This window comes from Aulonocara stuartgranti, assembly GCF_965226115.1.
Source record: "Aulonocara stuartgranti genome assembly, chromosome: 20".
In the NCBI taxonomy this organism is placed as follows: Eukaryota; Metazoa; Chordata; class Actinopteri; order Cichliformes; family Cichlidae; genus Aulonocara; species Aulonocara stuartgranti.
The window spans coordinates 35,630,575-35,642,933 of NC_138956.1; positions in this window are offsets into that span (position 1 = coordinate 35,630,575).

Consider the following 12,359-nt stretch of genomic DNA (forward strand, 5'->3'; position numbering starts at 1 on the left):
GTACATCCAAATCTACCCACAAACATGTTGAAAGATGCAATGCCAGCAATGTGGATTGTCAACACTAAAAACAATCGGTAAGCAAAGACAACAGGGATCAATTTTTTCTGTTTATTTAGCACCCACAACATTTGTAGTCGCCTTCTGCACAGGGGAAGTCCACACACACCGTGTGGTACCACTTTCCACAGAAGGTGCAATCTGCAAGATTGAATGAGATTGTCAGGGTCATTGTCTGACTGTTTATTACTAATCACCTGCTGTACATTCACAGTAACTGCCATCTCCTTATAAATGTTTATTAGATTGACCACACTTATGCAGACTGTATATCACAACCAACTCTAACATGTTTGTTTGCAGAGGGAAGACACAGGCAGACTATGCTAACGACATGTGATGTTACAACACTGGTGAAATATTAGTGTGTTCACGACATTTTTCGTATGGGCAAAAGTATTGATATCAGGATGGTGATTCTTATGTGTATGTCATTTGGCATTTTGTACAAATGTAGGCTGATAATAAATACATGATATCATTTCATTCATTTCAAAGGTTTATTTGCATGACGCACAAACAGACACAGCTTCTCGATTTGTTTTTGTGATTCTTCTTTTGTTTTTGTGCTTCTTGATTTGTTTTTGTGATTCTCAGTTTTGTTTTTGTGCTTCTCAATTTTGTTTTTGTGATTCTCAGTTTTGTTTTTGTGCTTCTCAATTTTGTTTTTGTGATTCTCAGTTTTGTTTTTGTGCTTCTCAATTTTGTTTTTGTGATTCTCCTTTTTTTTTTTGTTTCTCGATTTTGTTGTTGTGTTTAGCAATTTGTTGGTGTGATTTGCACTTCAGGGCCACCGTACACTTGTCACGATTGAGCTTTCATCCATTCTCCCTTACCCGTTGCAGCACCTTTACCACTCTTTCATTATGTTCTTGTAGGGTGGAGCCACAAAAAACCACATCATCAACATAACAGTGAACAACTTGTAATCCCTCTAACATGTTGTCCATGGCACGATAAAAAACCTTAGATGCTGAGATTATGCTGAATGGCATTCTGAGGAATCTATACCTGCCAAAAGGTGTATTGAAAGTACAGTATTTTCTTTTTTTCTTTTCTTTTTTTTTGCCTGTCCCATTTGGTTCTTTTGCCATCAGAAAACAGCGGAGAAGAGGGACAGGGGGAGCTGGCCCCTCCGCTGACCCCAGTAGGCACCCCCATACTCTGCAACCCGCAAGGGAAAGGGGGCCCAGGCCCATCCGGACCGGGGCCCAGTACAGCAGTGCCGCCTGGCCCCACAGAGCCCAGGACAGCCCACCCGACCCCACCTAAGAGAAAACTGCACCTACCCCATCATCCACTCATCTTCCAGACTACACAAGACAATAGACGCCCAGGCTGAGATCTTCCTCCACCTCTCCTGTATCTCCCCCTCCTGCAGAGAGAGTTCCTGAAGAGAGGAGAGCTCTTGCAAGATGTAACAGCCTCCCCCACCAATTGAAGAGCCCCCCAGGTGGCTCGATGCAATGGCAGCACCCTGCGCCAGGGCTGGGCCCCCATACACCCACCCGCCCACAACACACCAACCAGGACCCAAGTCCCCGAGGCCCAGCCAGGGCCCCAGCCCAGAGACGGAGCGCCCCCAGAACCTCACGCCCGTCCCGGACCCACCCAGGGGCAGCCAGGCTACCAGGTCAGTAACCCACGTCCGTCAGCACAGACCCTCCCCTAGCCCCGCTGCACGCAGCCACGAGGAAACCGTCACCTAAGAGCCAACAGAGCCCTTAATAGGCCATGACCGCTACCCCGAGGCACCCCCCATGCCCCAAGCTTGTCCCTACCCCCACACCAATCACAACAGTGAAGGCGGGACCAAACTATGACCCCTCACCCCCACTAAGTGATGGAGCTAATCAAAGGAGCCCAGAGCAATTGATCTGATGTGGTGGCAGAGGCTGTTTCAAGACTAATGTAATCTAATAGATAATTTCTATATTGGTTAGAATTAAGATTATTTTTATTTTTCCAGTTCATGAGGACAGTTTTCTTGGCTATGCATAGGGCAGTGAAAACCATATGGGCGATATTCTTTTCTGAAGTGACATTATCTAAGCTGCCCAACAAACACACTAAGGGGGAAGTTGGAATGTTACATTTCAGACACTTCGATAAGTCTTCACATATCTCGCGCCAAAACTTCTGAACTGGTGGACAGAACCAAAGAGCGTGGATATAATTGTCCGGTGAATTGGTTTGACAGTGTGAGCAGTTGTTGGTAGACGTAAAGCCCATCTTGAACATCCGATGACCTGTATAGTGCACTCTATGTCAGGCACGTGCAGGGGGGGGGGGGGGGGGGGCTAGAGGGGCTTGAGCACCCGCCCCTTTCCTGATGGGTGCCCAAAGTGCCCTTTTGTTGAGGCAACTTTTTAAATTATTATTATTTTTTATATGTGTGTGTGCGTGCAGAGTCCTGTCTGTGCCCCTCAACAATAATATTTAACTATTAATCACAGTTTTGCTAAATAAAAGGATCTGGCTTGCATCAGTCACATGATCACATTTAACCAATGATCGCCCTTGACGGCAGAACGCGCTGGTTACGAGCCGGGAACGAGCTCACAAAGAGCACGCGCATTTTTAGCGGTCCGGAGCTGTAGGAGAAACACAAGTTAACTCAGAGACACAGACTGATGCGACAAAACCAGTAAGTAGGTGTACAGCGCACACTGTAGTGTGTAGCACACAGGAGTATTAGCTTATTATGTACACGTTGGTAAGATGTCTTGTGGCAACTGACGAACTGAAACAAACGAGCGTGCTGTGTGTGCAACAGCGCGACAAACATTACCTGTCCTTTTATTAACTGCACAAGTAGTGCTGGTCACAGCTGCTGGCTACCTGTGTAAGGCTGTCATGGGTCTGTAGCTCTGTCACCGTTTTAGGGAACATATTTAGTTTTAAAGTATTTAGAAACATATTTAGTTTTAAAGTATTTAGAACATATTTAGTTTTAAAGTATTTAGAAACATATTTAATTTTAAAGTAAGTTTCCGGGCTTTTCCTGCCTTTCTGGAGGGATCATATTTCACTAAAAAACGATCTAATATGCATGTCCACATAATTATGCATTATTATAATATTTTAAAAAACACACGCTGTATTTTAAAGAACATACATTAAGAAGCAGATTATATTAGATTTATATTTTAAATAAGACAAAATTTGGATTTTACAGCAGTAAAATTATTGTATCTCTACAGTTTAAAAATGTAATAAACTTTGCCCCTGCACAGAGTGGATAGTGAAACAAATGGAATCATCATAAATACATTATTTCATATTTATTACTTCCCCCTCCTCATTGCTTTATTATTGTAGCTCTAGTAATAAATAATAATGTAAGGATTCTGGATCAGCACCATGATGCCCATAGTATATACAGTATTCTGAAGAAGGTCTAAAATGTCACTGTGTGTGTGTGCATGTGTGTGTTTTATGTATATGGATTATTACTCATGATATAACATTGTCCAGACATGGCTGGTAAGGACATGAGGAGGAAACAGTAGGAGCTGTGTGAGGCTACTAAAGGCAGGGCTATAACATTTTTCTGTCATCATTTTATTTTAGATTAAGTGCAAGAGTTGTTAGGTGTGGATAATTAGATTATAGTTTATTGCAATAACAAGTTGTGCCTTGTTCTCAGATAGCAAGTGGAGAGTGATATATGAAATGATGGGATGGAAGGAAGAAGAGAAGCAAAGAGTGATTCACAGGCAGAGCCTAATTTATTTCTCACAGTTTTTGTTGCCTTATGGTTCCAAGTGCTGTCACCAATCTTTGCATTTTGTTATTATCTCATGACACTTGTTTAATCAGCTACCATCTCTCCTATGGACTTTTTAATGTCTACAGTCTCAGATCAACACAGCCCTGCCCTTCCCATATTAGATTCTTGATGAATGTGTGTTGTCGTTATTCAGCCTGGTTCAATGTGCCCCTTTTTAACTTTGAGCACCCGCCCCTTTAAACCTCTCTGCACGGCCCTGCTCTATGTAGTATTTTGTATTGAATTAATTGAAGACTGGGATTTATAATTAGATGAAAGGTTTTTAAGCAAATCTGAGACCAGAAGTTTTGGTCTAAGTTAACTGATAAATCCGCTTCCCATTTTGCAATAGGAAGTGATATTGATTCATCTGTTTTAGAAAGCATTCTGTATATTTTGGATAGTAATTTGGGGGTTTTAAGAGTTAGAAATTGAACCACACTTGGTGGTGTTTGTAGTTCAACTTGACCCGGTTTAAATTTCTTTTTTACTATGGATTTAATTTGTTGATATTCTAAAAATCTTTTCTTGTTGATCCCATATTGTGTAACTAGTCCGTCAAATGAAATAAATTCTGTTCCTTCTAGTATATGTTCTACATATTTGATTCCTTTACCACTCCAATCTAAAAAGTTTATCATATTATTGTTTTGTAATATGTCAGGGTTGTTCTAGATAGGTGAACATTTGCATGGGATTAATGAAGACTCCGTTATTTTTAGAAACTCCCACCATGCTGTCAGAGAAGAGCTGATGTTGACGCTTTTGAAGCATTCATGTTGTTGGATGTTTGAGCTGATAAATGGTAGGTCTGAGATCTCTAGATTATTGCAAAGTGCTTGTTCTACATCTTGCCAAGGTTCATCTAAGAGGGTATGTTTTAGCCATCCTGAGATAAACTGAAGCCTGTTGGCTAAGAAGTAGTGCTGAAAGTTAGGCAGTTCTAGTCCTCCTTTATCCTTGGTCTTTTGTAGTGTTTTTAAGCTGATACGTGGGGGTTTATTTTTCCAAAGGAATTTGGACATACATGAATCTAGAGATCTGAACCAATCTTGTGGCGGTTTAGTTGGGATCATTGAGAATAAATAATTTATTTTTGGTAAGACCATCATTTTTATAGCAGCAACCCTTCCCATGAGTGATATGGGTAGACATTTCCACCTAGCCAGATCGCCTTCTACCTTCTTTAAAAGTGGGATATGGTTTAATTTAGTCAGATCTGCAAGCTTGGGAAAAACGTTAATACCTAAATATTTTATATTTCCCGATTGCAGTGGTGTAGAAGAGGAATTATGGAAGGAGCAATTAATCTCTGTAATCTGATATTCTTGCAAAAGAGTTTATCAATTCAAACACCCCAGAGATATTGGTTTGTGAATTTTGGAGAAAGAGTAACACATCATCCGCATAAAGGCTGATTTTATGTTCCACGTTCTTGCATTTTATGCCCTTAATTACTGAATTCTGTCTAATTGCTGCTGCTAGTGGTTCAATAAAAATTGCAAACAGTGAAGGGGAGAGTGGGCATCCCTGCCTGGTGCCCCTCAGGAGACAGAAGCTGGAGGATGTCTGGTCATTTGTTCTAACACAAGCTGTTGGGGAATTATATAATATTTTTAACCAGTTAATGAAAGAGGATCCAAAACCAAATTTGTGTAAAGTTGTAAATAGAAATTTCCAGTTAACTCTGTCGAATGCTTTTTCTGCATCTAAAGAAAATATTGTAGTTTCAAGGTTTTTACTGTATGAGTAGTCTATCAAATTAAGTAATCTGCGTGTATTTGTTGATGAGTGCCTACCTTTTATGAAACCAGTTTGGTCAGGATGAATTAAGAAGGGGGTTATTTTCTCTAGTCTCTTTGAGAGGGCTTTGCAGATTATTTTAAGGTCTACATTTATAAGGGATATTGGACGATAGCTTGAGGGATATACAGGGTCTTTGCCTGGTTTTAGCAGGAGATTAATGTTTGCAGAATTCACATTTGATGGAAGTCTGCCCTTTTCTTTGATTTCCCACAACGTTCTGTAAAAAACTGGTGCTAGAATTGTCCAGAATTCTTTCTCTGGGAACTCCCAGGCCCTAAGGCCTATCTTATGGGCAGAAATCTGTGCCATCAGAAACTGAATTTGAATAAGTTCAATTTGAATTTGAATTGCTCAGATTGAATCTGAATTGTAACTTGAATAAATGCTTTTGAAAACTGAATTTGAATTAGTTTAATTTGAAATTGAATTTATTGTTTGAAAATGATCATCACTAAATTGAAATTGAATTTTATATTTTGAAAATGAATTGATTTGCTTTGAAACTGCATTTTATCCTTTAAAAGTTCAGCTCTCGAATAATTTCAGTTTCACTTCTCACCATTCAGTTTCAGTTCTACAATTCAATTTCAGTTCCAAAATTCAGTTTTTTGGAACTTACATCCGGTTCCGGTTCAAGCGCAGATTAATAGGACTACGTTTTACTAGCAGACCGAAAGTGTTACCGACGGGAATCTACAGTGTCTTGAGCTGAATTAAGACTTCAGAAGTCATTCGTCATGTCGAATGACCAGCGGATAAACTCTCAGGTTGGTAATAAATGTATTACATGTATAAGAACAAGCGTCATGTTAACAAATGATAGCCGTAAGGTAACTTTTATGCTTATTGTAGCTGTTAGCTAAAAACGCTAATTTAGCGTAGTTTGCCCTGAATTCAGCTTTGACAACAAATATGATCGACTGTTTCTAGTAGAATTCCAAAGCTGTCATCTTGGACCCTCTCAGAGTACCCCCTCTGTATGCTTGCAGAGACCCCTACAGTAGGGAAACATGCAAAACGGTGCCCAAACCTTTGTATTTTAGCTTTATTTATGTCTTACACAGCATCCCAACTCTTTAGCTAACTTAATAACTTTAGCTAACGTGAATAGTTAGTCTAATTCATTAGTGCAGCATTACTGGATCACCTCTGTTTGAAGTGATATAATGTGATATACAACTATCACTGAAACAGCAAACTTTGTAAATATGCAAACAACACTTCTCATTCTCTAAACGTTTGGCCACAGCTGTAGATTACACTATCAGTGCTTGTTCACTCTTGACAATAATTACATTTCTAAATTTACTTTGTGCATTTACAGGTAAACAATATCTAATATTTTATCTAAATAACTGCTTTGTCTTTGAAAAGGGTGAAGAGCCTGAGGCCGGTGACAGTCCAGTTCTACTCTAAGTACATCCTCACAGTGGCTCACAGGACAAGGCCACATTCCTGTCCTGCCAGAAGAGAAGAGAAACTTCAGTGTCTTCTTGCAGTTCAACCACACCTGTCATATTCCGTATGACAGGGGTCTCAAACTCCAGTCCTCAAGGGCCAGTGTCATGCAACTTTTCCATGCCCTCGAGGACTGGAGTTTGAGACCCCTGCCGTATGGTGTTCATGCTGTTTTCTACCCCACAGTTACAGCATGTCTGACTGCCTGTTCAGCATATGCAAAAATATATGATGAGTTTAAGCATGTGATGACTAAGGCCTTCCATTATGGTGTTTGTCATCACATGTCACAGACATCTGGATGATCATTTGGAATAAACTAAAAACTTGTTACTTCATCTTTTATCTTTATTATTATTGTTCTTATTTTACACTTTTCATTGTTAGGCATTAGGTTTATTTGTAGTAGTCCTTTCCAACGTCTTTCCCTCTTCCATGTTACTGTGTCAGCTTGTCAGCATCTATTTGGGTTTGGAAGTGGAACAGAAAGTAAAGAAATCCAAAGTGCCATTAAAACCAGGAGATGTTCTTATATTTCAGAAGAAGGGATTAATTCAAAAGAAATGACCTCAATGCCATATTTTATTTAGGAACCCTAGAGAGGACTTTGCAAAATAACACATTCTTATAATTTCACCCTCAGATGAGCCAAGCTACGACTGTCAGGGAAGGTGATGTAGGTACAGAGCATATGAGAGTGGTTAAGTTTGTCTCTTGTCTAGATGAAGGCACAAGAGGGATCAATAGTGGGGAGCACGAACACAGACGTCTGAGTGGGAGATACTCACGGGAGTCTTGGGGAGCAACGGGGATGAATGGTGCATTTATTGTTAACTTCACTTTAAATAAATCTGTCTTTATTCAGAGCTCCGCGCCTGGGTCCTCCTTTCCTTTACATCCCCACGGTTTGCCCTGCCAAACCGTGACAGAATGATCCCCAGCGGACTCTGAAGAGAGACTCAGGAGGGAGGTGCTAGACAAAGTTTACCGACTATGTGAGTCGGTAAGGGTTGCGTCGCGCCGTGGAGAGGCGGCTGCAGGAGACGCTTTTTAAGTTTCCCTGGCTGGTGGACTCCCTCAACCCAGTTATCCTGGACTTTCTGCTTTCTACCCTCCACCTCCACTCTCCTACTCAGGCTGCTCACTGGCCCGGACAGCCGGTGGATTCACAGCCTGACACGCCGGCCCCGACGTCTACGCGGAAACGACGTTTGCGCCGCCGGCGCTCCTCACCACAGCCGGACTCCTGGACATCTCAAGAGCCGGCTGGGGTGAGTAATAAGGACAATTTTTCGTTTTCCTCACCATCTTTGTCTGTGTCTGCAGTGGATGATAACGCTGCTTTTAACCAGCCGTTAGCGCAGGCAGCGTTACCTCAGTCAGAGGTCTCCACACCACTCGCGGCTTCACCATCTGACGTGGCTGTACCACCGTTCTTTCATCTGCCTGCAGCCGCCATTCTGCCATCTTCTTCACCACCTGCTATGTCGCCACCTGGACCTGCTCCGCCGCCGCCGGAGCTGGAGCTCAGCGAGCTGGAGCAGGAGCTCAGCGAGTGGGAGGAGCCCGCGCCACCAGCTGAGGAGCTCAGCGAGCCGGAGCAGGAGCTCAGCGAGCGGGAGGAGCTCGTGCCGCTGCCGGAGGAGCTCAGTGAGCCAGAGCCGGAGCCGCTACCGCCTCTGGAGGAGGGACCGGCGTCGCCAGCAGAGGAGCTCGGCGAGCCGGAGGAGCTCAGCAAGCCTGTGGAGCCTGCGCCGCCACCGGAGGAGCTCAGCGAGCAGGAGGAGCCCGCGCAAGACCTCGGAGAGCCGGAGGGGCCAGCACGTCCGCGACCCGCCCAGCCAGCACGAACGGCACGTCCGCAACCAGCACATCGTAGGTGCCACACCTCGCGGTCGCTCGTCGGGGCTACGCCGCAGGCCGCCGGAGGAGCAGCGCCGCCGCCGCCACTGGACCCGGGGCAGGCCGCCGGAGATGCAGCGCCGCCACCACCCTCTAAACTAAGTTTGGGGGATGTGATCTTTCAAGAAATGCAGGCCAAACTGTTGTTGTTTGTTTACTTACACAGCATGTCTTGTACAATTAACTGGAGTCAACAGCAACAGCATAGTGCAGTCATATCTCAAGTCTAATAACAGAAGACAGGAAAAGATCAGCGAAGAAACAACTTCCCCAAACCAAAGCACAAATAAAACAATAAGTAAAACAGGCTGATCTAAAGTATGATTAAAGTTCAGCCTGATTAATATAAATATCACTGACAGTTGCTAATATATTGGAAAACCAAAATACTTACCACTGAGTTGAGTCTTTCTGTCCAACAGCAGGAGTGCTGGTCCTGAGCCTCAAAGACAGTAAGAAGCAAGCAGAGGGAGAAAAAACAGAACATTTTTTAGAAGCTGATTTGATCCTTAATGGCTGTGCAGTCATAATAACTTACAACACAGAGGGTCAATGTAGACCCCATACAACCAAATTAGACTAGCACATATAGTATTAAAAACACCATCTACTACTGTGTCTGAATGTGTAGTATTGGCACTGTCAGTTTAGGCCTAAAGAGATATGTGTTTAAAAAAAGACCACCTAATTTAAATATAATCATTACATGCTTGTTAAAAGCTAACTTCCAATATATAAAGTTTCTTATAAGCAAAATGACCAGCTCTAACATATGGCCGGGTTTATATGTAACATAATGTTTCTTATGATTCAACTGTGTAATTTAACTTAATTCTTTAGAAGGACAGGCTAGAATACTTTATTCTCAAGTATAAAGCCAACTTAGCCGTTAACCATTTAACAGGCCACTTATCTGGATTATAGCTTTCACAGCTTGTTTTTAAACACGTTTTAACAAAACAAATACTATTGTTAATATTATTATTTAAAATGTAATTAAACAGAAAAGTGGTTAAATATAAAAGCAGTTTGCTTATGTTGTTAAAGAAAGGCTAGATTTGACATTAATAGATGCCACAGATGTTCAAAAGCTGCCACAAAGCATTAAAAAAATAGACATCTCCGAAAAAGTCGGAGCATTTTTGCAAATATGTGATGTCTTGATAAATCGAGCAGATTCTTGAACTTTACACAGCTACATTCTCACCTGAAAATATCTTAAAAGTTTATTTTGTGACCCAGAAAAAGTAATAAGCTTTTTAGCCGCGCTCCTCCGCCATTGCCGCGCTTACAAGTACGCACAGGCTCCGACAACCGCAGCCGACAAATGCGATTCTCCTTTTCCCCAGATTACCCTTTCTGGGTCACCTCTGACCCAGAGGTGACCTGTGACCCCCACAGGTCACAGAGCCCTTTGAGCTCATTAAAATGGATCTTGTGGGTAAACTGACCTTAACGGATGGTGGTAATCAGTAGGGCTGCTCGATTATGGCAAAAATGATAATCACGATTATTTTCACTGAAATTGAGATCTCGATTATTTGACGATATTTATTTAACCCTTTAAGACCTACTATAGAACCAAGTCCACCAGAGCTTATATTATTTTTTCACATGTTGTAGTGCCATTTGTGGGAGCATTTCAAGTTGCTATACAACTGTTATAGCCCATATTTTAATAATATGTATGCATTAAGTCCATAGTAACTACATTAATTGCAAAAAAGTGCAATAAACTACAAGAAAATTGAAAATCGTTTTTGTTTTTTTACATATATTTCTACTTGGAGAAATTTAAGAGGTTTATCCCTCAAAACTTTAAATACAAAAAAGTTGCAAAAAATAGTTTACAACAACAGGAAATTAATTTTGAGTGTCTTCATAGTTTTATTTTGGAGATACACCAATTTTTATATACACTGCAGGAAAAACAAAAAAACAATCCTATGATGCAAATTTGCAAAGAAAACAGCAGGTGCATCAAAATATACTATTTCCAGCAGTGCAATTTGAGTTCTAAGCATCCCAGCAACTATTCAGAAAAGTCAAACATGACCAGTATAGGTTTTTAAGGCCTACAAGTAAAAAACTACATTTCCGCGAAAATGGCGTCACTTCCGGTTTTGGCCAGGAAATGGCGGACATGCGATAGTTCGCGCTGACGTCTGTTTCACTGTGGGAAGTGTTACGAACAGCTGATCGGATCGGCAAAGCGTGTTTCTGGAATATTATGTTTTTGTTCCTGCAAGCGCTTTTTATGCAAATTTTGCAAAGCTTTTTGTGGAAGGAAACCGTGACCGAGGACAAGCTGATGGCATCAGATATAAGTACAACTCCTCCGGTTTCATATGCAAAACAAATTATTGCGCTAGCTTACGCGGTTCAGGTTCTACAGGGATTTAAAAATAGTTACACAAAACGGAGCGTGCTGCTCTGACCGGATTTAAAGGGTTAACAATGACTTTAAAAAAATAATATAAAATAGTGTGCAACACCACTGAAGTTTTTTTTTTACCTCTCTTTTCAACCAACAGCAGTCACTCTCCTCTTCAAATAACTTCTGCTTAGCTTTCTGAGCTTCCCTCGGGTCCTCTTAATCAGCGGTCTCCAACCTTTTTTGCGCCATGGACCGGTTTATGCCCGACAATATTTTCACGGACCGGCCTTTAAGGTGTCGCGGATAAATGAGGGAGGGGCTAATAATCGGCTCAGTCATTTTTAATGATCGTTGAAAGCCCAGATCGTAATCGTGATTAAAATTTGATTAATTGAGCAGCCCTAGTAATCAGTATATTTATGTAATGGTTGACTATTTCACCAAATGGGCAGAAGCCTACCCACTGAAAAACAAAACTGCAGATGAGGTCACTAGTTGTATTCTGGATTTTGTTCTACAAATTTGGTGCACCTAAAAGACTGCTAACAGACAAGGGCTCAGAGTTCTGCAACAAGGTAAGGTATTAATAGCTCAAGCAGATATGTAATGTAAGCTTGGATGACTAATGTGATCACCTTTTCAAGGTCAACTATGGCTTGTGTAAAACCCTGGGCATCCAAAGAAGCCTCTGCTCACCATACCATCCCCAAACCAATGGCTTGGTGGAGAGATTAAATGGCACAATCCAGAGGTACAATACTGTCATTTATATTTTGTGCTGTAACTATGTCACAACGCTGGCTATTTAGTATATTGTTCTTATGCATTCACATTCCAGATCCCTCAATAAACTGGTGAGTGACGAGCCCAAGAACTGGGACACATTTCTGAAGTCCACCATGTTTGGACTGAGGGCAAAAAAGCAGCTGACGACAAAATACAGCCCATATTTCCTCATGTTCGGCAGAGAGGCAAGGTATCCAT